At 44.4% G+C, this 23422-nt stretch overlaps 1 protein-coding gene across 1 annotated transcript in view; it reads right to left on the bottom strand.

The window, feature by feature from the left end:
* The window catches only part of SYN3 (synapsin III), a 236808-nt gene that overhangs the window by 211090 nt on the left and 2296 nt on the right, over positions 1–23422 (bottom strand). The window contains exon 2 of the mRNA XM_069002932.1: positions 21345–21419. The gene's annotated coding sequence lies outside the window, so the exon portion shown is untranslated. The remainder of the gene's footprint in view (positions 1–21344; positions 21420–23422) is intronic.

Genomic DNA, 23422 nt, shown 5'->3' with positions numbered 1-23422 from the left:
ATTCAGCTGCAAACAGATGTTTTCACTTGGCCTACAAACGTAGCTCACTGCATACTGCTGCCTCCCTACTAGAGCACAGCTCAGCCTAGAAGGTTTTTCATAAGGAAAGCTAAAGTTTTCTTGCTGTTAAACACTGTTCTCATCCAATCAGAAAGATTAGAGAGGTCTTGACCACCTTCAGAATACCCAGAGATTTATCCTTTCAACTTGTGGCATCTCCTTCTTGCAATTTAGCTACCGCATATTCGTGCTGGTCACACCAGACCTGCTGTACAGCCACAGACAGGCAACCAAACACTGAGCCACATGCAGCCTGTGAAAAATGAATGTGCCATGTTTACTACTACTTTGTCCAAAAGACCACATCCAAAATTCAAAAACTTCTCTTGCTGAACAGCCCAGCTGCTACCTCTGACCCCTTTATCAGACCAGGCTTTCTGAGACTTTTCCCATCTAGTGGAAAAGAGATGAACTGTGAAGGAGTTCCTACCTTATCCAACCTGCAACAGCAGCAATGCCTTCAGGTGGCTTCCCCCCAGCTGAACTGAACTAGCCTGTTAAACACAAATGGAAGCTAAAGAGTAGAAACAGGCATTATACATCAAAAAAGCATAACCTCACATTTAAAGAGAGAGCAAAGAAACAGCCATGGGAAGAACTTCTCATATCCTGGCTTGTGGCAATGACTGCTTCTCCAGTGCTTTGGGAGCCCATCTTTTTATATTACGTGAGATGACTTCTGCTGTTTCATTCACTTCCTGCCAATTTACTGACTAGCAAGTAGCAACTTGAGCACTTTCTGAAGATCAGCAAAATCACATTTTTGCATTGCCTACTACTGCTTAAAAAAAAAAAAAAAAAGGAACAAAAGAAATAAGAGGGACCTTTCAGGAAGAGTTGGAGAGACAGCTCAGCCAGCGTGGGCTGCAAATCACTTTTGGACCTGCAACATGCCCAGCTGAATTACACTTATCTCTCTGCCTCACTGGAACACTGCTGAAGAGGCAAATTGCTCTGGTCTCACTGGGGCTGTTTACTATTCAGAAGTTAGGACCAAAGTGCTCATATTTAAGTTTTATCTTTCTCACAAAATTCTTATGTACTTTTGCTCAGCTAGTTTTCTACTTTCAGTAAATGGGTTACTGGAAACTAGCTGAAATTTTTAAGTCAGGATAAGGCTAAGGCATCTCCACAGAGGAGGCTTTGGGCAGACATCTTTTTTAAAAGCTTTAAACCAGTATGTTCAATTAAAGATTCCATCAGTTTTCGAGGTTTTTGTGATTCTTCCTCACTGGGGGAAAACAAAAATCTTTCAGTGGGAAAATGAGCCTTTTCTAGACTCCCTTCAAAAGTGTTACAGATAGGAATCACAGTCCTTTGGAGTGTCCTGCAGAGGAAGCTGTGAGCTTGGCTCTTCTCACCAGAGCCCTGTTGAGTATAAAGCGAACATCACACGCAGGATCTTTCCTGTGTGGTTGTAGTCAGCTTTGGTAACTCAGGGTACGTCAGCAGTACCCCCATGCACCATGGCCAGGCCACCAGCAAAGCACAGGTCACATGCAGAAGGTTAAATCCCCAGCAACAGGTACTGGGTCCCAGATCATCCCAGGTCCCCTGCTATTTTCTCCTAGCTCTTATCCTGAAGCACATTTGTTCAGCAATTCAGATTTTTTTAAAAGCAGAAACCTCATGCTGTACTATAATTTCACAGGGTCAGAACCATGACACCACTAAAACACATCCAATCTGGAAGCTGGAAAGTGAGAGCCAACTTCACAGCTGCAGGGAAAGGAACCTTTGCCAAGAGACTCTGCAGTTTTGAAGAGCACTGTAAGACACAAGGAACAGGCAGGTTGAGAGACATTCCAGCTTTGCTCCAACACCCACGGCACAGCCAGTTGCACAGAGCTCTTTCTGCTTCCTGTAACACCACACAGCAGTCTGCCTCCTGCCATGATATGTGCCAGCAGTTCCACAGAATCCATACAATCTATGGTACCTAAAACATAAAACATTTTTTTCCTAGAAGTGCATTTCTCTAAGGATGAAGACCCACCCACATCCACCTTCCCTGGCTTCCTTCAGGAAAACTGTTTCAGGGACAGTTTAAAAAACTGTAGTTAACTCCTTTCTTATCAAACTCCATTGCTTTAAGTATGTGAAAAATAGGGTATAATTTAGTCAGCACATGTAATATCCAGAACAGCTCCTTCACTAACATTAGGTAAAACTTTAATATGCAAATCATAGTTTTATGAATTTAATTACCCATTCATACCATAGTGCATTTCTTGCTGTACAAAGCCTCTGTTATGAAGTGAAATATGTTGGAAGCAGAAAAAAAAAATCAGTGCTAACTTTTTTAAAAAATAAAGAGGAAATTTGCACTGAAACAAATGCTTCACGAACACCAGTTAAGAGGAATTTATGAAACAAGAAGATAAAAGATTTCTGAGGAAAACGTTAAGACATATGAACACATCTTAATATAAGTTTATTATAATGCATAGTGCACTCCCAAGGTTGTAGACACTTGTGATGTATAGCATTTGCAAGCATCTAGATGAAATTACTATATAAAAGGGAATATAATTGGGAAATTACGAAGCATTTGAAAGATTGAAGTTTTATGACATGGCTACTTTGAATGCTCTTGCACTGTTCTTAGAATGAACATTTTACAGGTCCTTTTTGACTACCTAATGCTCCTGCATCAGGCTCCAGAAAAAAATCCCTCCTCCCTTCAGGTTTCCCCACCTAATCAGAATATCATGCTCCCCCTGCATAAACAATTTTGTTTCAGAATAGATAATTACAAACACCAAATTTCTCAATGAACAGACGAGTTCAGGTCAACAGGCCTGCTCCCATGATTTCAAATGGACAAATTCTATTAAAAAAAATACACAGGAAGAGACATCAGGGGTTTTCTTCCTTCACTTAATAGGACCATGGTGCCTACGCTCCATGGGGAAATCTGTAATAGCTTTGAAGGCTAAACTGACAGGCTATTAGTTCCATATTTTCCACATCAGCTGCTTAAATATTTAATCTGTTGACACCTCTTAATGATACTGCTGAAGGTTCAGCTTTCTGAAGACGCTTACTAGCTCCCCAGCACCCTGCTGTAGAAGTCCTGTGGGAAGGCAGCAACCAAAGGGTTAAAGCTGGAGACAAGGGGTGTACACACACAATAATTGTAACTAGCCCTCGTTTAGGCCTGCTTAATGACCATAGCAGATCACTTGTGACACAACCTCAAGCAAGTAAAAAACCCCAAATGAATTTGATGCATTCCTATATGGCATGGCTAAGCAGAGGGGCTTTAGCAAGTTTAAGGAGAAATGTGAGAAGGCAAATGGGGTTAAATAGCTTAGATGGCAGCTGTTCTTGTCCCTGAAAAGAAAATGTGTTCAATTATTCATGTTCAGCTTAAACTAACAATGAAGCCAGCTTCAACAGAGCAATTCTTCTGCATTATTCATACCATGGAGAGAGCAGAGTCTCTCCAATGAGGTGTTTTGCAGATGGATGAAGCCTACAAATGGTTCAGAAGCTGGGCTTGTTCATAAACTCAATGGAGAGTGTGTGTGTGTGATATTTAAATATAAAAGATATCCACTGAATACTCCTGTGAGCAAATAGATAAGGCTTACATCATCTGGAAGCTAGAGAGGCTTAGAAACGTTGTTGTGGCAAATTTTAAACCATCACAGGATGGGTTGGAAGGGACTATAAAGCTGATCTAGTTCCAACCCCCCTGCCATGAGCAGGAACATCTTCCATTAGACCAGATTCCTCAAAGCCCAATCCAACACTTCAGGAATGGGGCATCCACAACTTCTCTGGAAAGCCTGTTCCAGTGCCTCAGCATCCTCACAGTAAAGAATTTCTTCCTATTATCTAATCTGAAACAACCCTCTTTCAGTTTAAAGCCATTTCCCTTGTCCTATCACCACACACCCTTCTAAAATGTTCCTCTTCAGCTCGCTTGTAGTTCCCTTTTGGTACTGGAAGGTGCTGTAAGTTCTCCCTAGAGCCTTCTCTTCTCCAGGCTAACAACTACAATTCTCTCAGCCTTTCCTCATAGGAGAGGTGTTCCATTCCTCTGATCATCTTCATGGCCTTTCTCTGGGCTCATTTGAGCAGGTCCATGTCCTTCTAAAGTTGGATGCAGCACTCTGGGGTGTCACCAGAGCAAAGCAGAGGGAAGGAATCCCCTCCCTCAACCTGCCAGCTGCACTTTTGATGCAGCCCAGGATACTATTGGTAATTATAATCAGAAAGAAGCAATGCAGTTCACATCTCAGGTGTCTGGTCATTGTATCTGCTATTCTGCAGGACATGCCAGAGAAAAATCCATTTAATGTAGTGGTTATTACATCACAACAGGTCTTTTGTGGTCACTTATGTTTAGCTGAAAGGTCAGGGGTTCTCAGTTTCTCCAAAGACCCCAGCTAGCCTTCAGAGCAGCTTCAGCAGACAGCTGCACGTCTTTGCTATGTCTCTCAAGGAATTCTAACAGCTGAGATCATTTAGCTGTCAACAGCTGGACAAACTGCTCAGGTCTCTGAATATTACATGGGAGGGCAGTCAAGGCAGTACACCTGCAAAGGAAACTCTTGAGAGGTTATTTTGTGAGTAGGAATTTTAAAGAAGTCTGGAAGTATCACGTCACTTGCTCACAACTGCAGAGCGGAGCTCTCCTGCAACAGTTACAGGGTCCTATTTGATGGGAGCACCACCCAATCCTGAGTGCTTCATCACTCCATCACCCAAAGCAGGCCCTGCACCTATCACAGTCATCCCTTCCATTCCTCTCCGAACTTGGTGATCTTCAGAGTAACATCCTACATGGATGCATCCATTAGACCTCAAAGTTCCCTACAAAAGTTGTCTGGTTTAGCCACAGAGTGTAACAGAGAATGGGCTGGAGAAACACAGTAGGACTCTGAGCAAGCCAGACTGAGCCCTGTTCTGCAGGCAGATGCTCTGAATTGCTGCCAGCAGAGCTGAGAGGACAGTTTTTCAGGGAACCTCAGATGATATCCCTCAAAGTGGCATAGACAGCAATAGCTTCCTTTCAGTCCAGCTGATTCTTCCAAACACCACCACAACTCTGCATGAGAAACCCTACCTCCATTTCTAGCCTGAGGAAAGCAGCTGTATAACAAAGCCTGATCAGTAAATCCCACCACTCTTTGCAAGCCAATACAGCCTCTCTGAGATATGCCATTACATTTATTTATAACCAGAGGTGTGCAAACTCAGCTACAGATATGTATCTGAGGCAAGCAAGGAGCTCTGAACTCCAGAAAGGAAGAAAATGTGGATGAAAACAGATCACTGACTACAGTTGTGTAGGACTGGGCATCAACATAGCCCTCGAGGTGCATGGAGAAATGTAAGTGTCCTACCATAAATATGGTATTTATCCAAACCAGCGAGCTCCCAAAATAATACTTGGCATTGCAATGGAGAGAGAACAGTGCCAACATGTAATGACACATCAGACCACAGATGACAGCAGCTCCCTTTGGTACTTCATGTTCTGTGAAAGACCAGAGTCAGAGATGGTGCAGGCCTGTAACCCAGAGTGGGGATCTTAAGCTGGCCTCCTGCAGCCAGTGGATGCCCGAGCACAACCAACAAGGCGCAGCAGAAACCTTGCACTGCCTCCTCTGTGTTAGCAGCTCCAGGGAACACTCCGGTGCACACACTTTTAGTGGCTGGTGTCACAGGGCAAAGCTCATTTACCCCATCTCAGCCTCATCCATGTCACATAATCCCTTATTCCTACTCAGTGGTCTACACAACCACACTTCTTACCAACTCTGAAGTCGTTCTTCTAGAATCGCTTTATCTCAGAGGCTGAAGTTCGCCCTCTGCAGAGCAGACCTAAAACGTCTGTGGAAATTTCTGCATCCAGCCCAAGCCCAGTCTTTGGGATGCAAAGCACTTTGAGAGTGAGAGCCAGGATTTTAATCAAGATTTAAGTCACAGACCTCATGCCCTCCCTGCAATTACTCACCCCATTAACCAATTAGCCTCACTGCTGGGAGCTGGATCTCGATTTTTAGACTTTGTCTCACTTCAGGTGCCAACCACTCTGCATCATGATTTTCTCTTGGGTTAGAGAGCCATCTAGCAGTGGACTCCTCACTTTGCAGACTCCAACAGCATATTAATCCTTTTTCGTATCAGCACACTAAGCGTGGATTTTGCTACATACGTTTTCCTGAATTTACCTCGAACATTTTCTGAACCTTTCCAGACCTCCTCCACCACCAATTACCCTTTCTGAAATGTAGGAAACATAGACTGATGAAATAAAAGCATTCAGGGACTTAAGAGGTGACAGCATTACTGTTTTACAGGTTATCATTCTACTGACTTGTTAACTGCAGGATTGCCTCTCACTACCCAAACCAACTGATTTTCAGAGCTTTATGCATTTTCACATTGTATGTTCCCAGCGTGCTACACAGTAGATTGACCTTTCACTATGTTTTTATTGGAATTACAGTATTGTGGATGGGCTTTCAACATTCCACCTGAAGTTCATGTAAGATATTTTATGGAAAACGTTTTATTGCCAAGAGGAACCCAAGCTAAACATAGCAACATCCTGTCTTTGCATGTGTACTGCAGGAAAGAGCACACCCTTCCCTCAAGGGCTTCTAGACCTGGCTTCTCCTCCCCACCAGCCTTGGCATAAACCACAGCACTGAAACACAGTGGCAGAGCATGACGTGTCTGGAACAGAGGCTTTCATCCCCCAGCAGAACACACACTTCTTTTAGCAGCATGATTACAATAGCAGGAGAGTAAGCATCAGAGAAAGAAGAAAAAGAGAAGGAAAAGATAAGTCAAGATCCAGAACAGAGCTGAGCCCTGGTGCAGTGAGAACATGGTCAAATACTTATGTTTTGCAGATGTATTTGTCAGTGACAGGCCCCAGTCTGGCTTTATTCCTAATCTTTGAATATACTCATTGATACAGGTAAGCCCAGACTTGCACAAGCCAGAATCTGTCCTTCAAGCATTCAAGAGGTATTTCTGACAGTACACCAGCCCTCAGGCAGGCACAGACCGGATATGAGCCGCAAATCAGAGGGCAATGCAGCTCCTCCACTTCCACACTCTTCCACTTCCACATCCCTGCTTCCTCCACTACCAAAGACAACACAAGCTGGCAACGCTGCCACAGAGGAGAAGGGGACAGTGACTGTAGGAAAGTAAACTCACAGCCAGAAGGTCAGATGTGTAATAGGCATCCAAGACACAAGTCTGGGCTACTCTGACCTCAATTTTATTATTTATTTTAACAAAGAAAGATTCTAGGCCTTGAATTTTTTAAGGACAAAGCACATACTATGATGGCAGATTATGGGTGCAGGAAATAAAAATATTATTTTAAAATTTAAAAAATGTGTAGAGTGATGTTTAAGATGCTCAGAAGTAGGTTGTTTTTTTTTTTTCCTGATGGAGGTGATGTTCCTAATTTTTTTGCTTTCGTTGTTTTAGCTAATATTGTTGCTACATACATATGTGTATCCCAGCTCTTTTGAATATGCTTCTCCCTACATCTGGCTTATTAACAGAATAGTTTAAGTCCTTCAGGTCACTAACAGGCCACAAGATCCAGGGATCACTTCTGCTCCTGTGATTCACCTAATTGCATGGTCTTCTTGCAAGTATGAGCTACTGAATTTCCTTCTATGCTGAAAGGACAAAACCCCACAGTTTACACAGAATCAGCAGTTCTCTCTTCTCTCTACAGCATCTTTTCTGATTCGGGGAAGCACACATAACAGAAGTTAATGCCTCAGCATCTTTTAAGGAAGAAAACAAAGCAATTTCCCCTGGCCTTTCCAAGGGACAGCTCTGCCTGTCCAGGTGCTCACTCGCTGCCTGCCCGTGCAGCCCAGGCAGGGACAAGCCCTTTGCCCCGGCTGTCAGCTGAGCAATTCACCCCACTCGCCTCCATGCAATCACAGAACAGTTTGGGTTGGAAGGGATCTTCAAAAGTAATGTAGTCCAGCCCTGCCCTGCAATGAACAGGGACATCTTCAACAAGATCAGATGCTCAGAGCCCCCTCCCACCTGGCCTTGAATGTTTTCAGGGATGGGACATCCATCCACCTCTTTGAGCAACCTATTGCAGTGTTTTACCACCCTCATTGTAAAAAGAGGATTCCTTTCATAAATTTACCCTCTTTTATCTTAAAACTATTGTCTCTTGTCCTATTGCAACAGGTCGTCCCAAAATGTTTGTCCCTATCTTTTTTACCAGTCCCTAAAGTACTGAAAGGCTGCTATAATATCTCCCCAGATTCTCCCTTCTGCAGTCTGAACAATCCTAACTCTCAGCCTTTCCTCACAGGAGAGGCACTCCAGCCCTCTGATCATCCTCATTGCTCTCCTCTGGACCTGCTCCCACAGGACCACATTCTTTTTATGTTGGGGGCCCCAGAGCTGGATGCAGCACTGCAGGTGGGGTCTCACCAGAGCAGAATAGAGGGGCAGAATCCCCTCCCTCAACCTGCTGGCCGCGCATCTCCTTGTTTCCTTGGATTAGCATCAGTGTTTTCCCAGCAATCACGATCCGGAGGCACCATCTAGTGGTGTCTAGGAAACCCAGGTTTCATTAGTTACAGGTTCTGAGACCTACAAGAAGCAGTTTGTGTCATCTGCTAAGTGTGCATCCTCCACCTCCTTCCAGACAGGGAAGGAAACCTAACACAGAGTAGACAGGAAGCCCTGCAGAAAGAGGTTTGACAAGCAATTACTCACCAGCGTCACAGACAGGCTCTAGACTAAACTAAGCTTCATAAAAAGACTCAACTGGGCGTTCAGTTAAGGGAGATCAGCACTGGAATGTTACTCCTGGACCCCGCCCTGGCTTCCAGAGCCATAAATGGTTCTCCTGGACCCAAGATCTCCCTTGTCAAGACAAGGGCTTGAAAATAAGTGGGATTCTCATACCAGATCCTGACACCAAAACCCAGGTAGTTTTGTCAAAAGGAGCAACTCCATTTCATAATGTGGCCATTTAATGCAAATTCAGTATGAAGACCACATGGCTGCTATTGTTTTTAAAGCCTCAACTTTTCCCCTTTAACAGCTACTTGTATTCCTCATCCTCTCTCTTTTCAGGAAAGCCAAAAAAGCAGATGCTGATGCAAAGTAAGAAACTGCACCTCACCTAATACTTAGTATTTGCAGTTCATATTCAGTTATAAGCACTCAAACAAGTTACCTTTTTCCTGCATCCAAAGCACTCCACACAACAGGCTCTTTAGTCTCCACTGCCTTTGCCTTTTATAGCCGTGAGTATTTCACATACAAGCCTTCATGAGCTGAAGAAAACATACTGCTCTATAATTACACGACCCTGCACGATACTAGAACAAAGTTTTCACACTTAGTTGCTTACATATGGTGTTCTCGTATCATCCAGGGACAATAATGCCCAGCTTCTCTCAGTAATGCTTGAGCCAAGCAAAGGGTGAAGAGTTTTCTTGCAGGCATTTGCCTCACTTGTGTCTCAGTGCAGAGCCAAGCTGGTTTTGTGTGCATACATCAGAGCTCTCTGTCACTTTTCCCCTCTCAGTGGTTTACCCTTTTCTGGCACTGACATTTTGTACAGTCAGCTACCAGCACTCTTACTCTGGCCCTTACTCTCCCCACAAAGAAGAAATCAGGTCCTTTACTCTTTATATTGTCTCTCCAAAGACATTTTCATCCTGTGGACTTATTTATTTAAGGAATATAAAAATAAATGGTATTTCCTCACCTGTAAAAATGAATATAAAATTTTCATTTCTTTTCAGTGTCATCTGCAGATTCTGCACTAGAAGCACTCTCTCAGGTTCATCGGGTTTTTGTAAGAAACATTCCAAAATTATTGAACTATCAGGGTAACACCACAGCCACACTTTGACCTGCCTTGAGTCAGACTGGCCTCCCTGCTAGAGCCTGCAAGGAGCCCTTCAGCGTCAGCCATCGTGATCAGCAAGGGCAGGATCACAGCAGTCAGACTGGGAGGAGCACAGAGATTCTGGATGGTGCCAGTGTGAGAGCTGAGCCCAGTGGCTGGCTCCAAACTCGAGACAGGAGGAAGACAGATTATGGAATGGGAGCTCATGACTCCGTCTTTGGCTTCTTGACAGGCACTAGTATGGCTTTCACCTCCACACTGGCAGGGATCACGTCTGCACCACGATTATGCTGGGAGCCCTCTTTTGGTATTAAACTGTGGTCAAAAGCAGGACTACTTCAGTAACTGTAGTATCAAAAATAATAAGGGTATATCTTTAAATTCAGATTGAAAAAAACCCCAAACACCAAAACTGAAAAAAAACAAATCCTGCAGATGTTTCTATAGGATGGCAAAGTACAGGTCCAGGATTGCCTCCCCTACTCTTCTGCAAAGGAGTTGAAATAGTTGGACTGATTCTGTCAGGAGTATATTCAGCCAGAGGCAGGCACCCACTATGGAAAACAGCAGCTTAAACAATTTATTGATGCTGAAAGCAGCAGAAGACATGCAGATAAGAATGTCAAGAAACCTTAACCATAGCTGTTACCTCCTGCACAGCCTATAACTAGATACCAGGGTATACCTTATACATACTTAAGATCCAAGCCAGAATACATTTTGCTTATTTTTCCATCTCTGCATTCCCATCTGGGCTCTTTGTGTTGATGCTTGCCAGCTTTCTGACAAAGCAATATATCTGTGGCTGATAGCTGATAGGAACCATTGTGAAATATGTTTGCTTCAAAACCAAAATGCTATTAATTTTTTTCTCTAAATAAGTGCTGAGAAGGTTTAATTTCCTGCCTCCCCCCTTTGCTGACTTCTCTTGTTAACCTCAATTTATTTTTTCACCTCAGCCTGTAAGAGCGCTTTACACACCATGGTGTTATTTCAAAACTTATTTTTCATTCTGATGCCTGGCTTACGAAGACATCAGATTGAGTACTCTACATTTGTTTTTTTAAAAAAGACCCTTTTTTTGATGCCTAAGCACACCCTGAGAAGCTTGACTTTAGACAGCCATTTTTGGATACCGTGCCCTAGCAAAGTGCTGCTCAGATTCTTATGTCTAAGGGATGACTATGGCCCTTCTTGGATGTCAGGAAACACAGCCCCTGTTTCAGGACAGGTTTTCAGTCCTGCTCTTTAACCCTTCAGTAGGGAAGACCCAGAAGGTGTGTGTGGCCCTTGGCACTGCATTTGCAGATGAGGGCAAAGGGAGAATCTGGCTGGAAGATGCTTGTACCTGCCTATCCCCAGCTGGGATGCTAGCCTGAAAGTGTCTTGGGGAGTCCACACAGGAAGTGACATTGTATTACCAAGTCAGTGAGAGCAAAATGGCATCAACACTCACAGGCCACCTCTTGGGAAAGTGGCTAGTGGCCAGGCTGGGAGGAAACCCACCCTACCCCCCACCAGAACAGCAGGCATCAGGCTGCCTCTCATTTCTTCTTCTGTCTTTTAACAACTCACTTTGGGTAGCGTAGTCTTGAAAGAGAGTATTTAACCAGCTGATCAAGTGGTGCTGCTTGTTGGCTGAAGGCTATCAGATGAGACAAGATGATACAGTGCTATGGTAATGCAAACACTTCTCTTTCATGTGTCTGCATCATGAAGCCATTTTACCTGTCTTGGGTCTCTCAGAGAGCTGGTACAGTAGAAAAATGCTAAAAGGCATCTGAAAAAGTCACTGCACCTAGAAAAAACCTGTGGGGCTGTTTTGGGATAGTAGCAGAGAGTACAGCAGGAACTAACTTGATATTCAGCTCACAACCTGCTAAAAACCCCGTGAGCACATAGAAGATCTGACTGAGCATTTTCCCCTCTTTATGTGACCTAGTGTCAGGCACAAAGTTCAGAGAAGCACACCATGCCAGTGAAGATGGATATTTCCACACCAGCCATAATGGTACAGAAAAACCCCTCAGCACCTTCACTAAAAATCAGTAGATCTGTGCCTGTGCTGGGCCATAAGCTTTCATCTAACATTAGAAACACAGAACTACCTAGAGCAAGCAAAGACTTTGTTGAAGGACAACACTGCTCTCTCCCATTTCTAAGAAAATCAAAGCGGTTTTAAGGCTGCTTCACCCTTGATAGAAGAAATGTGCAGCCAGACCCCAGCCCAAGAGCTCTGCATGACCTGCAGAGGAACAGAAGGGAAGAGCTGCTAAGTTTGGAAGGTGCCTCTGCAGATGGTTTTGTTCAGCCTCCCTGCCCAGACTAGAGCAGAAAAGTTTCTCAGGGCCATGCTTGATTGTGTTTTGAGCATCTCAAAGGGTAGAGACTCTACCACCTCTCTGGGCAATCTGTTCCAGTGGCCAACCACACTCACAACGGAACAGTAGAGTAGAGGGTCATTTGGAAGGGACCTACAGCACTCAGTGTAGGCCATGTGTCTCACATGACAGGTGCTGATCTCTGCTGTGATGAAGTAGCTGTAGGACTGCCTGTAGGAGCTGCTGGGCACAGCCAGAGTTAGTTCTGATGACACCACCTGGCAGGCTTTATCTGTGACACAGCTTCCATGGAAGCACCGTCACCAGGCTCTGGATGTGATTATTTTGATGAATAACATTCATACATCACCTCCCTGCTGGAATTTAATTGACATAAGGAACAGAACATGGAAGAAATCTGTGCTGCACAGTGACCCAAAGATATATGGGGACCTACTTACAAGCTCTGGTGAAAAATGGGAGAATAATAACACCTATTTCACAAGATATTTGACTTATGGGCCTATAACTCTTAAATCCTGGCAAATGTGCTCCAGAATGAGTTGGAAATATGAGAAATTTACTGCACACTAAGCATTCTCCCCCTAATGAAAGCAGTGGGGCTTCCCACACCTCCTATTTCCTCCTCCTGCCATTCATCACCAAGCAGAGGAAAGACAGAAGCTCCAAAGCACATAGGTAGAAATATGATCCTGACACCAGGTTTTACACCTCGATCTACCCCTTATTTCAGCAAAGGTTGCTTTATACCATCAGCCTATCTATCAGTCCAGTTCACATGATAGAGGATGCAAAGAGGAGGGAAGAGACAGGATGTCAGGAGAGGTCTGTTTCTGAGTAGGTGTGAGGGAGGAGTAATTTGGACAAAGCAGTTTGTAACTGTGGTGCAGGGCTGCTGTTGGTTGGGGGCTGAGGTGACACACATTCCAATTATTCATGCTAGCCAAAAGCACAGGACATGAAGCCCAGTTCTTTTTGCTGCTGCTGCCACCACTGGCTCCTCAAAGGGGCTTCAAACCCTGCCCTGTGTTCCAGGTGCGGTGCCCAACCAAGCTGGCTGGGTCTAGAGAGGAGAAAGATCTGAGCTGGGAGACAGCCAAGGAAAGTGGTCTGAAAAAGCTCTGTGAAGGCATTTAGAGATGGAAAAACTATTGATACCTCTTAGGAAATTGGAACCAGTAAAAGTAAGATGTGAGGCCATAGAGAGAGGAGCAGAGCAAAAAGGTGAGTGAGTGCAGACAGAATGAAGATTTGTTTGCTCTGAATTAATGAAGTATTTTGTCTACAGAGATCCAAAGGACTATAAAGTTTCAGTCTGTGCTTGTTTTTAATGCTTATTATTTCTTGCCTTTATAGCAAGAGGCCTTTATAGCTTGACAGCAGAAATAAAGCAGTCTACCAGAAAACAAGTGAGGCGTGAACTGCAGTAAGAACAAGGGGAGATCTGTTTACCAGGCAGGATGAAAACGTAGGTAATTAGCTTACCAAGAGGCAGAGACTGCTCAATCAAAAGGCAACATGATGCACAGAAGACCTTTACTGATGGACACATAAGAAACTATTTCAAGGAGATCAAATTCAAACTCAGCTAACAAGAATTTAATGATGCTGTCATTAGTAATTCAGATAGCTCTTAAAAAAGACATCACTTGCATTATCCAAACTTTCCCAAACCATTTTATTATTCATAAACTATTCATCTGACCCTTTGTCGTGAACCCCAGGCTGACTGAAGATGGTTAATGAACATCCTGTTCAGACTTACTGTGGATGAGAGATGGCCTTAGGCAGAGTCACAAAAGCAATTCTGTGATCATAAAAAGGATTTTTTCAGCTGAAAAAGAACTGTGGATGAAGGTCAAAACACAGGTCAGGATGTAGAAGTTAAGAGACTCTCAGTTCTGATCTACCAATGTTCTGTTTGATGCTCAGTAAAGTATGATCTCCACATGTATTCATTTCAAAAGCTGAAATAATGGTAATAGTTTCCTAATTCAAAATGCCACTGACATGACTAATCACAAAAAATGTTTATAGAACACTATCAAATTCTTGGGCATAACACATCAGAGAAATGCAAAGTATTATTTACAATCACAGAGAAAAGTCTATGTTAAAACTATCAAGGCTGCAAATTCAAGCATTTGAAAGCTGGAAATTTTCAAAACTAAGGGTATAGCTAGAATTTTAGTTTGACTTCTCTATTTGCACGTACAATCACAGAATCATTAAGGCCAGAAAAAACCTCCAGAATCACGAAGTTCAACCATTGAATACTACCACACCAACTAAACCAAATTGTGAAGTGCCACGTCTACTCATTTTTTGAGCACTTCCAGGGATGGTGACCTTACCACTTCCCTGGTGAGCCTGTTCCAGTGTTTAACCACTCTTTCAGTGCAGAATTTTTCCTAGTTTTCCTAAACTTGAACCTCCCCAGTGCAACTTGCAGCCACTTCCCCTTGTCCTGTCACTACTTGCCTGGGAGAAGAGGCCAATCCCCACCTGGCTACAGCCTCCTTTCAGGCAGCTGTGGAGAGTGATCAGGTCTCTCCTGAGCCTCCTTTTCTCCAGGCCAAACAACCCCAGCTCCCTCAGCAGCTCCTCACAGGACTTGTGCTCCAGACCCCCAGCTCCCCTGCCCTTCTCTGGACACACTCCAACACCTCTGTGTTCTCCTTGTAGTGAGGGACCCAGGGCTGGACTCAGGATTTGAAGTGTGGCCTCACCAATGCTGAGTACAGGGGGACAATCCCTGCCCTGGTCCTGCTGGCCACACTATTGCTGGTACAAGCCAGGATGCCATTGGCCTTCTCAGCCACCTGGGCACACACTGGCTCATGTTCAGCTGCTGTCAACCAGCAGCACTAGGTCCTTTCCTGCTGGGCATCTTTCCAGCCACTCTTGCCCCAGCCTGTGCATGGGGTTGTTGTGACCCAAGTACAAGATTTGGCACTTCACCTTGCTGAACTTCACACAATTGGCCTCATCCCATCAATCCAACCTGTCCAGATCCCTCTGCAACACTTTCCTACCCTCCAGCAGGTCAACACTCCCATCCAACCTGATGTCATCTTCAAACTGACTGAGGGTTTGATACAGTTGATCCCCTTGTCCAGATCATCAATGAAGGTATTACACTGGACTGGTCCCAAAACTGGGCCCTGGGGAACAACATCCTCATCACTGGATTTAAGTCCATTCACCACAACTCTCTGAGCTTGAGCAGTGTGTTACAAGGTACTCTGCAAACATGATAAGTCATTTCAGGACAGTGTATGGCAGCAGCAGAGCAAATGCTCTCCCTCTGTCAACACACACATACAAGGCACCACGTACATACAAAGGGGACAGACTCACTTGTGGGGCTGAGAGCAGAGCTGGCCAAAAGCCTAAACAGCCACAACCCCCAAACTTTTCTACAGACAAAGAATTAAGTATTTAGGATGTGTGATAAAAAATGATGCTGGAAGTAGCCACCCTGGATATGCTACACCTACAGAAAGCAACACAACATTCAGTAGTGTTAGATACAATGACTGGTAGCACTTTGGCATTCAGCTTGGTTAGAATTTGTTTTTTACTAACTCCTCCTGATGTTGCTTTTCCTTCTATTGGACCACATGTTTGTGGCATCCCATACCACTGCTTATTGATTTCTATATTTCTTCTTCTACTCCTCTCCTTTCATCCTTTCTGGTTGTCCTGCCTCCTTTTTCTCTTTGCTTTTTCCTCACACATGCTTCCAGTTTTTCCTCAAAAAACCTATCTCCTCTCTTTTCCTCATATGCATTTAATCTTTACTGTGTTATTTTCCTGTCATCTCTGCAAGAGCCCCGTTAATGTCCTTCCACTTCCACAGCCCAATATCTTCTGTTAAAAACAAATTTAAATGGCAAGAACTGAGGCAACAGATTAGCATAACTTTGATTACAAACTGCATTATGAAACTGAGGGAAGATGCAAACTAAGAGAGGAAGAAACAACAGATAGCAGAGGCCAAGAGGGTTTGTGATTACCAGGGAGCTCAATGAAGCATCTACCTGCAGCCCTTGCAATCGTGCAGCCTGTGCAAACTACAAGGAGGCTGCACAGAGCTCTGCCTCTTCCTCCTCCTCAATAAGATTTCTGTATGGAATTACCCAGAGGAAAGTTAGGCTCCTGGAGAAGAAATACAACTCAAAGTCAAGTGTGTAGTGAGCAAACTTGATAAGAAGTATTGCAGGGGAAATGAAACTTCAAAGAGCGAAATGGGTTAGTGATAAACCTCTCACACCCAAGCAAATTTTTCATGTCAATTAAGCTTGGGATAGGACTATTAGGTTTCATCGGACTTACAACACTGTACATGAGATCAGAATTGTCCTATGGTATTTTAAATATTATCCTCTCTTCCCTGCCCTGTTCTCCCCACAGCATGAAAGTGTCTGTCTAAAGGACAAGAGTCACATTTGCACGACCCAAGTAACAGGATTCAAAGTGTGCTAATGATCCAAGCTGTTGCATTTGGCATTTTGAAAGGGCAATGCTAGGATCTGAGATTATGGGCACAAAGACAGATTTAAACAAATCAAATTCTCACAAAAATTCCCACATAGCCCACTAACTTGAATTACCATGTTTCCAGAGGTGACATTTAACTATAGCATTTGGAGCAAAAGGACATGCCTTCCTAAGACAACTTTGTCTTCCTGAAATGATGTTCTCTGCCCGGACAGAGTGATAGAGAGCCCACTGTGATAAATGAAGTGGAAACCTCAGTTAAAAACATCGGGTTGTTTCACATAGAATTAAACATTCCTTTTTTTAGAAAAACTGACTTTTGTGCAGGCAGAGAAATCAAACTGGGTCTGAGATAAAACATTGATTACACTGGGCCACCCACAGAATTGTCCAGGAACAACAACTGCAATTTAGATTCACAGCCTGTCTTACCTCAGCTTACTTACTCTAGGCATGCAAGTCACTAGAGAGCACCACAAAGCATATTTACATTCCCATTCTTATATGTCCTTCAGCCAAGCCCACTGCAGAACTCTTGTCTTTCAACCATGAGCAAAATTTCTGTCAATTGTATAAGCTAACCCAGCTGTGCTATATACTGGTCTGGTCTGGCTGTGGCTATTGGAATTCATTCGTTTGGCTCGTTGAAAATCCCAATTGGCTCCGTTTCCTCCAGAGCATTTCCTCAATAACCTGTGCAAAAGATGTTGCAATCACTGCTTAAAGTATCCATGGCTTTATGGTGTCTGCTGATAATCCAATCAACCGAGATGTAAATGATCTAAAGAGCTTGAGACACCCTGACCTAGAGAGGTGTGCTGTTCCTGTGCCTCAAAGCATGTAAGATGCACTGATAGGCAGAGGGACTGAACCTGATCCCCTTTTCTTTTTCAGAGAGAAGAAACTGAGACAAGGCTCTGCAAAGTCTTCCCTGGTCAGCACATCTTGAATCCCATTTCTAAGTACTTCCTTATTCCCACAAAACAAGACTCCAGACTAGTTGTTCTCAAAGGAACAACTTTTGGCTGGCAAAACTTTTTCTTCTCCTTTGCTTCCACCACAAGAAGCAGCAGCACAAACTGCCCTGGTTACCTCCTCCCAGAAACATCCTCCTCATCCTGGCATGGAACTCTCCAAAGGTGGCTGGTATGGGACTGCCACCCCCGATGGGTACAACTCTCAAAGGCCTTAACGTCAGAACTTCTGTCCTCTGGCCTGAGCAAACGGGAAGAGAAGGAAGCGTTATGCTCTGTGAACTGTCGGGCATAAGCACAAAAGCTCTGAAGTTCATTTCACCACCTCCACGCTCCAGGCTGGGCTTCCCAAGCTACCAGTTATTCGAGAGAAAGCAGGCCCACACTCCCAGAGGAACAGATGTTCAGTCCTTGGGTCCTTTGCTAAGGATGTCTCTTGGTTAACCTTATCTGCAACCATAATGTCAGCCTGACATATTCCTGACCCTCTTCCAAGCATTTCCAATGCACCCTCAGAGATTTCACTGCCTGATACAGACATTCACCTTGTTTGAGTTGTTAAACCAGTTGTAACTGCTATGAGGTACTCAGGAAGGTGACTGATACTTTCCAGGAGTCTCTAGTGGCAGAACAGTGGCTATAATTAACCATAACTTGTTTTCCCTCCTTCTCCCCCTCGCTCTCAGAGCGAACGCAGCAATGCATATCATAAGTGTGTGCACTGAAGTGTGACTCCAGATCAAACTGTTGTCTTTGCTGAAAACAAAAACCAACCCCAAATGTAAAATGGGCGAATAAAGTTTCAGATAAAACCAAAAAATAAACATACTCATGATTTCTCCAACAGCATTATTTTCTGTTCCCTGAGGAACAGCTGTTTTCAGACTAGATTAGCATCACTCTACTGATGACCCTTCAGAGTAAAGTTTCAGGGCAGCAGCTTCTCAAGTTCTACATGATTTACCATCTATATTTTTGTTGTTGTTGCCAAGCATCTTTGTAAGTGCAAAATAACACTGTTCATTCCTGATCAGCATGAGAGGGATCTCCCATCTGATTCTGCAGGCACCCATGTCATACAGACAACCATGGAAGGGAAGCTAAGCTGAAAGCAGTGCAGAAACAGCAAAATGCAGTGTCTGAAATGCAATATGAAAGAGCACTAAAGACTCTTCTTAGGATTGCTGGGGATGAGAGCTTTGTTCTTATTTAACGTGATGCCTCTAAAGGCAATGGGGCTGTGCCCATCAGGGAATAGTGTCCCAGGAACTTAGGCAAGAGCAGAAAAAAGTCACTAATCAGTACACTGTAAGTAAAACAGAAAAAGCTTTCAGCTTCCTGATTCTTTCCCTCCAAAGGACTCCTGCCCTGTTCATCCAGCATTTTACACTTCAATGGTTAAAATTTGCTAGATGACTTGTTAAAAACACTTGCTAGCACTTCCACAAGTTTCTAGGACAGTACCAGTGATGTTCCTTACACAGAGGGGCAATAACTTTGGTATTGAGAGAGAGAAGAGGAAGCCAAGGCCACTACTATTCCCACAGGAGAAAAATAAGTGGGAAAAAGTGTCATCTACAATGGGGTGAAGTTGGACCCTGCCCAGCTGCCACCAGAGGAGCAGGAAAGCACAACTGCTGTTAGGCTATGTATCATAAAGAGGGAAGGAGAGACTGAAGAGCAGAACAAGAAAGCGGGCAAAGTCTCCCCGTATGCCCATCATCACCCACTCGGGGCAGCAGCCAGCAGAGGGCAATGCCAGCCTACGTACACACCACTCCAAAAGCAAACAGGGTGGCCCTGTCTGCCAGCCGGTGTCCCAACACTGTCTGAAAACTGTGAATTAAATAGGATATTTCCCCTTTGCAGACCTGTGGCACTCTAACACTGATTTGTGCTTGCTCTTTTACTGATGCAGCCCTGAACAGCTCTGTGTGCTATGGCATGGGGAAACGGGGACCTAGAAGGACCTGTCTGGCCCATTCAATACAAAACCCTTTTATTTTTCATCAGCCTCACAGCTGTACAATTGGATTTCCTGAACTACTTGCCATGCACAATGGCCTGAGCTATCATCTGCTGCCTTTCAGCTATGAGGCAGGTAAATGATAAGCAGTTTTGTGCTGCATGATTTCTCTGTACTTCTGAGTATGCGTGGTTGAGCCCTTGACACTGGGCTGTGCAGCTTGACATCCTTAATGCCTCCAGAAAGGTGCCATGCAGAACTGCAGTCCCAGATAACAGGGCACAGAACAGAGGTGGATGTGAACTCACCTCGGAGCTACAGCCATGGTCACTCTTTCAGGCTGTTGCCTCTCCCGTCACTTGTTCCCCAAAGCTAAGCAGTCGAGTTTTGTACTGTTGCAAGGGTTTTCAGGCATTACATAAGAAAACACTGCCTATGTATGACCAGAGACTTCAGGCCATGGCAAGATGGGCTGCTTTATGTAGTGATAGGAACAGAGCACAGCTAAGAGAGACAAGGGCAGCAATGCTGGTGTGCAGCGAGAGCACTTGAAAGAGCAGGGGAGTGCCTGGGCTTGCTGGACTCCCAGGAGCTGGGACTGAGGTGCCAACAGGGAAGCAGTTCAGGCAGGTGCTTGGGCAGAGCAAGGCTGTTATGGGTGAGAGTTGCAGGAATTTCTCTATGGGTTGAATTAGTTTAAATTAATCAAATAATTGGGTTGGAAAGGAGCTTAAAAGGTGTTTAGTTCTAGTTCAAACCCCCCTGCTGTGGTTTGGGACACCTCCCACTAGACTAGGTTGCTCAAAGCCCCATCCAACCTGGTCCTGAACAGTTCCAGTGATGAGGCATCCACAACTTCTCTGTGCAGCCTGTTCCAGTGCCACTCTCTTCTCTCTGAGAAGAGCTTGGCTCCTTTACAAGCTTCTCCTAGAGACAAGGGGGCTGTACTTAGGATGAACATGCACCTTGTCACCTCCTCCAAGTCACTGATAAAGCTGTTAGACAAGGCAGTGTCAGGAAAGACTCCTGCACTACTCCACTTGTCTCTGGCCTCCAGGTGAAGTACGATCCATTAACCACTTCATTGCACCAACTGCTCAGAAGAGGCTGGCCCACAGGAACAGGGGCTTCATACCCTCAGGTGTCTGGTGAGGATGCTGGATGAGCCCCTTACCCATTTCCTTCCTCCCATTTCCTTACCTTTCTCACCAATCTTTTCTGGAGGGTAAAGAGAAAGCAACCAGGCTGAAAAATCTCAGTAACCCATTGGCAAAGACTGCTTTTTCTAGAATGTAGAACAGCCTGGAGATAACATTTCAGAACACTTCACCCATGTCAAATACAGATTTTTAGTATAACTGAGGCACAGCTAGGTAGACTTTTTCTAGTTATTGACACATTTACAGGCCACAACCTCAACTTGCTTCAGATAAATCGGCTCTAAAATGGGCTAAGCCCACTTTCCTACATCAAGGACTCTACGCAAAGGCTCAATGTTCAAGAGGACACCAAATATTACAGCCTTTAGCATAGGGTTTCAGTATTTGCTTCTTCTCACCCTGATCCCATCTCCTGAACTCTGCAGTTGGGATATGTACAGGAATGAAAGTACTTACAAAGTTCCCCTCCACAATACTCCCATCTTGGCAGTCTGCAGACCACTGCTTCCTGGAAAATTTGGCATGGCATCTCTGCCCCAAAAGGAGAGATCCAGTCATGCATTTCTCATCTTGTCACAACACATGAACATATACAGCCCTGCACCTCTCTCTTCTAGTCAAAGTCAAGCAGAGATGTGACACAGGCTGAAATATTTTCCCTGTCAATAACCAAATGCTCCAGTTCCTGTGCCTTCAGCTTCACAACAGCTTGTAAAGCAAACTGCACTGACTGCTGGAATCTGCAGTAGAACCCCATTTGATTTTTTTCCCACAGAACAGCTAGGTTAAAAATCTTTGACCGACATGGTTTCACTGCCATACTAATAATTTTTCTTAATCAAATCAATGAACCATCCAACTCAAATCTGTTTCCCGTGAAACAGACATTTCACAAAGTTTCAGATGTGCTAAATAACCAGAGAACTCGAGACACTGAGCTGAAAGGGGCCTCCAGCTCCTGGTTCCTGCCTTTCCTGACAGCCAGAGATGTGAAGAAAGCAGCCACTCAGCTCAGGGTCAGGGCTGTGGCTGCTCCTCAGTGTGCCGGGGAAGGGCAGATGAACTGCTGGGTCTCTGCTGTGTTGTGTTGTAGCTGAGGGGAGTAGCTGTAGCACTGCAGCAGAACAACTTTTAAAGGCTCCAGCTGAAAATTAAGCATCTTGTTATTTTAAAGGATGTTTGACATTAAGGTCCTATGCCTCATGCTCAACTGCAATCAACAGAGCTGGTGGACTGTTTCTATTGCTCAGAAAAAAATTGCCCTCTCTGCAGGGGGAATACAATGAAATTAAGCCAGATCACACATTGGCAGACGTTCCTACAGCAAGACAATTCCCAGAAAGAGAAAGAAGTTCTGATCCACAAACTGCTTCAATGTATGGTACCAAACCCCCCATCTCTGCTGGAGAGAAAAGCATGATGCTGCTGTGTTAATGGGTTCACTGTGTGGGGACACAGTGACACAGATCTGTGCCTCTGCTCTCTCCCTTCTGAGTAATCCTAAGGAAACCATGGAGCCTCACTGAAATAACCCAAGATTTCCCACACTCTCTGCCAGCCTGGAGCACCTCGGAGGACATTGTGCAAAAATCACCTCTGTGAGTGCAATAGCACACAGAGAGCGAGGAGGAATTTGCTGTGGCAGTTCTCCCCAGCTTGAAATGTCCTGTGGTTTGTAGGCTTCCAGCTTACCCATATGAGAGCACACAGACTCACTACCTGCAGAGCCACTGCATAATGGAAAAATACAAAAAAAAGTGAAGAGAGGCTGAAAGCAGTGTCACTAAAACAAGAAATGAGCTCCAAGGAAGAATGTTACTTAAGGCTTGAGAATAGGCAGCGTTAGGTTCAAAAAAATTTTAACAGATGAATAAATAAATGCTGTCACTACAAAGTGAGATTTCTGGTCCTTGAAAGATGTCTCTGCTGTCTGATGGAGCACTGTGGCAGCCCTCTGAGCGTGATGCTCATATACTATTATGACTGTTTAGTTATTTTGGAACTGAGCTGACTGATTCGTGTTAGGGGAGCATCTCATCAATGTTTCTTTTACCTGATCCTTTGAGGACTGACAGACCCTATGATGAGCCTGCAGTCTGAATCAGTGGTTTGCCTGTGAGTGCCTCAGTGTTGCTTTGTTCCTTTAAGATTCCCTTATGGTTTGTCCAGGCAATCCTGACAGATGAACCTGACTTGACAAACTTCCTCTGGATTACTACAAAACAGCACATCAGTAAGGTATAGCAGTAGTACAGATCCCCCAATTTCTTCACCACAAACCTAAGTAAAGGTTTCCCACTTGTTGCAAACATTGCCTAAGCTCAGAAGATAATGAGCAGATGTGTGGGTGTGTACATGTGCTCCCCCAGAAATGAGAAAGAGTAACCAGGTGAAGAAAGGACAAGGACTTGGGTCTCTCTAGGAGCAGTGATGAGACTAACAGAGTCTTAACAGGTGGGCTGCTCCCTGAAAACAACACGAAAGAGCTCTTCTCAGCAAGAAATACATGGGAGTCCTCCAGTGTAAGAAAAATC

The sequence above is a fragment of the Aphelocoma coerulescens genome, chromosome 1A (assembly GCF_041296385.1).
Source record: "Aphelocoma coerulescens isolate FSJ_1873_10779 chromosome 1A, UR_Acoe_1.0, whole genome shotgun sequence".
NCBI classification, from domain to species: domain Eukaryota; kingdom Metazoa; phylum Chordata; class Aves; order Passeriformes; family Corvidae; genus Aphelocoma; species Aphelocoma coerulescens.
Note: the sequence above shows the minus strand (reverse complement) of the source record. Positions and strands in the feature narration are given on the sequence as shown.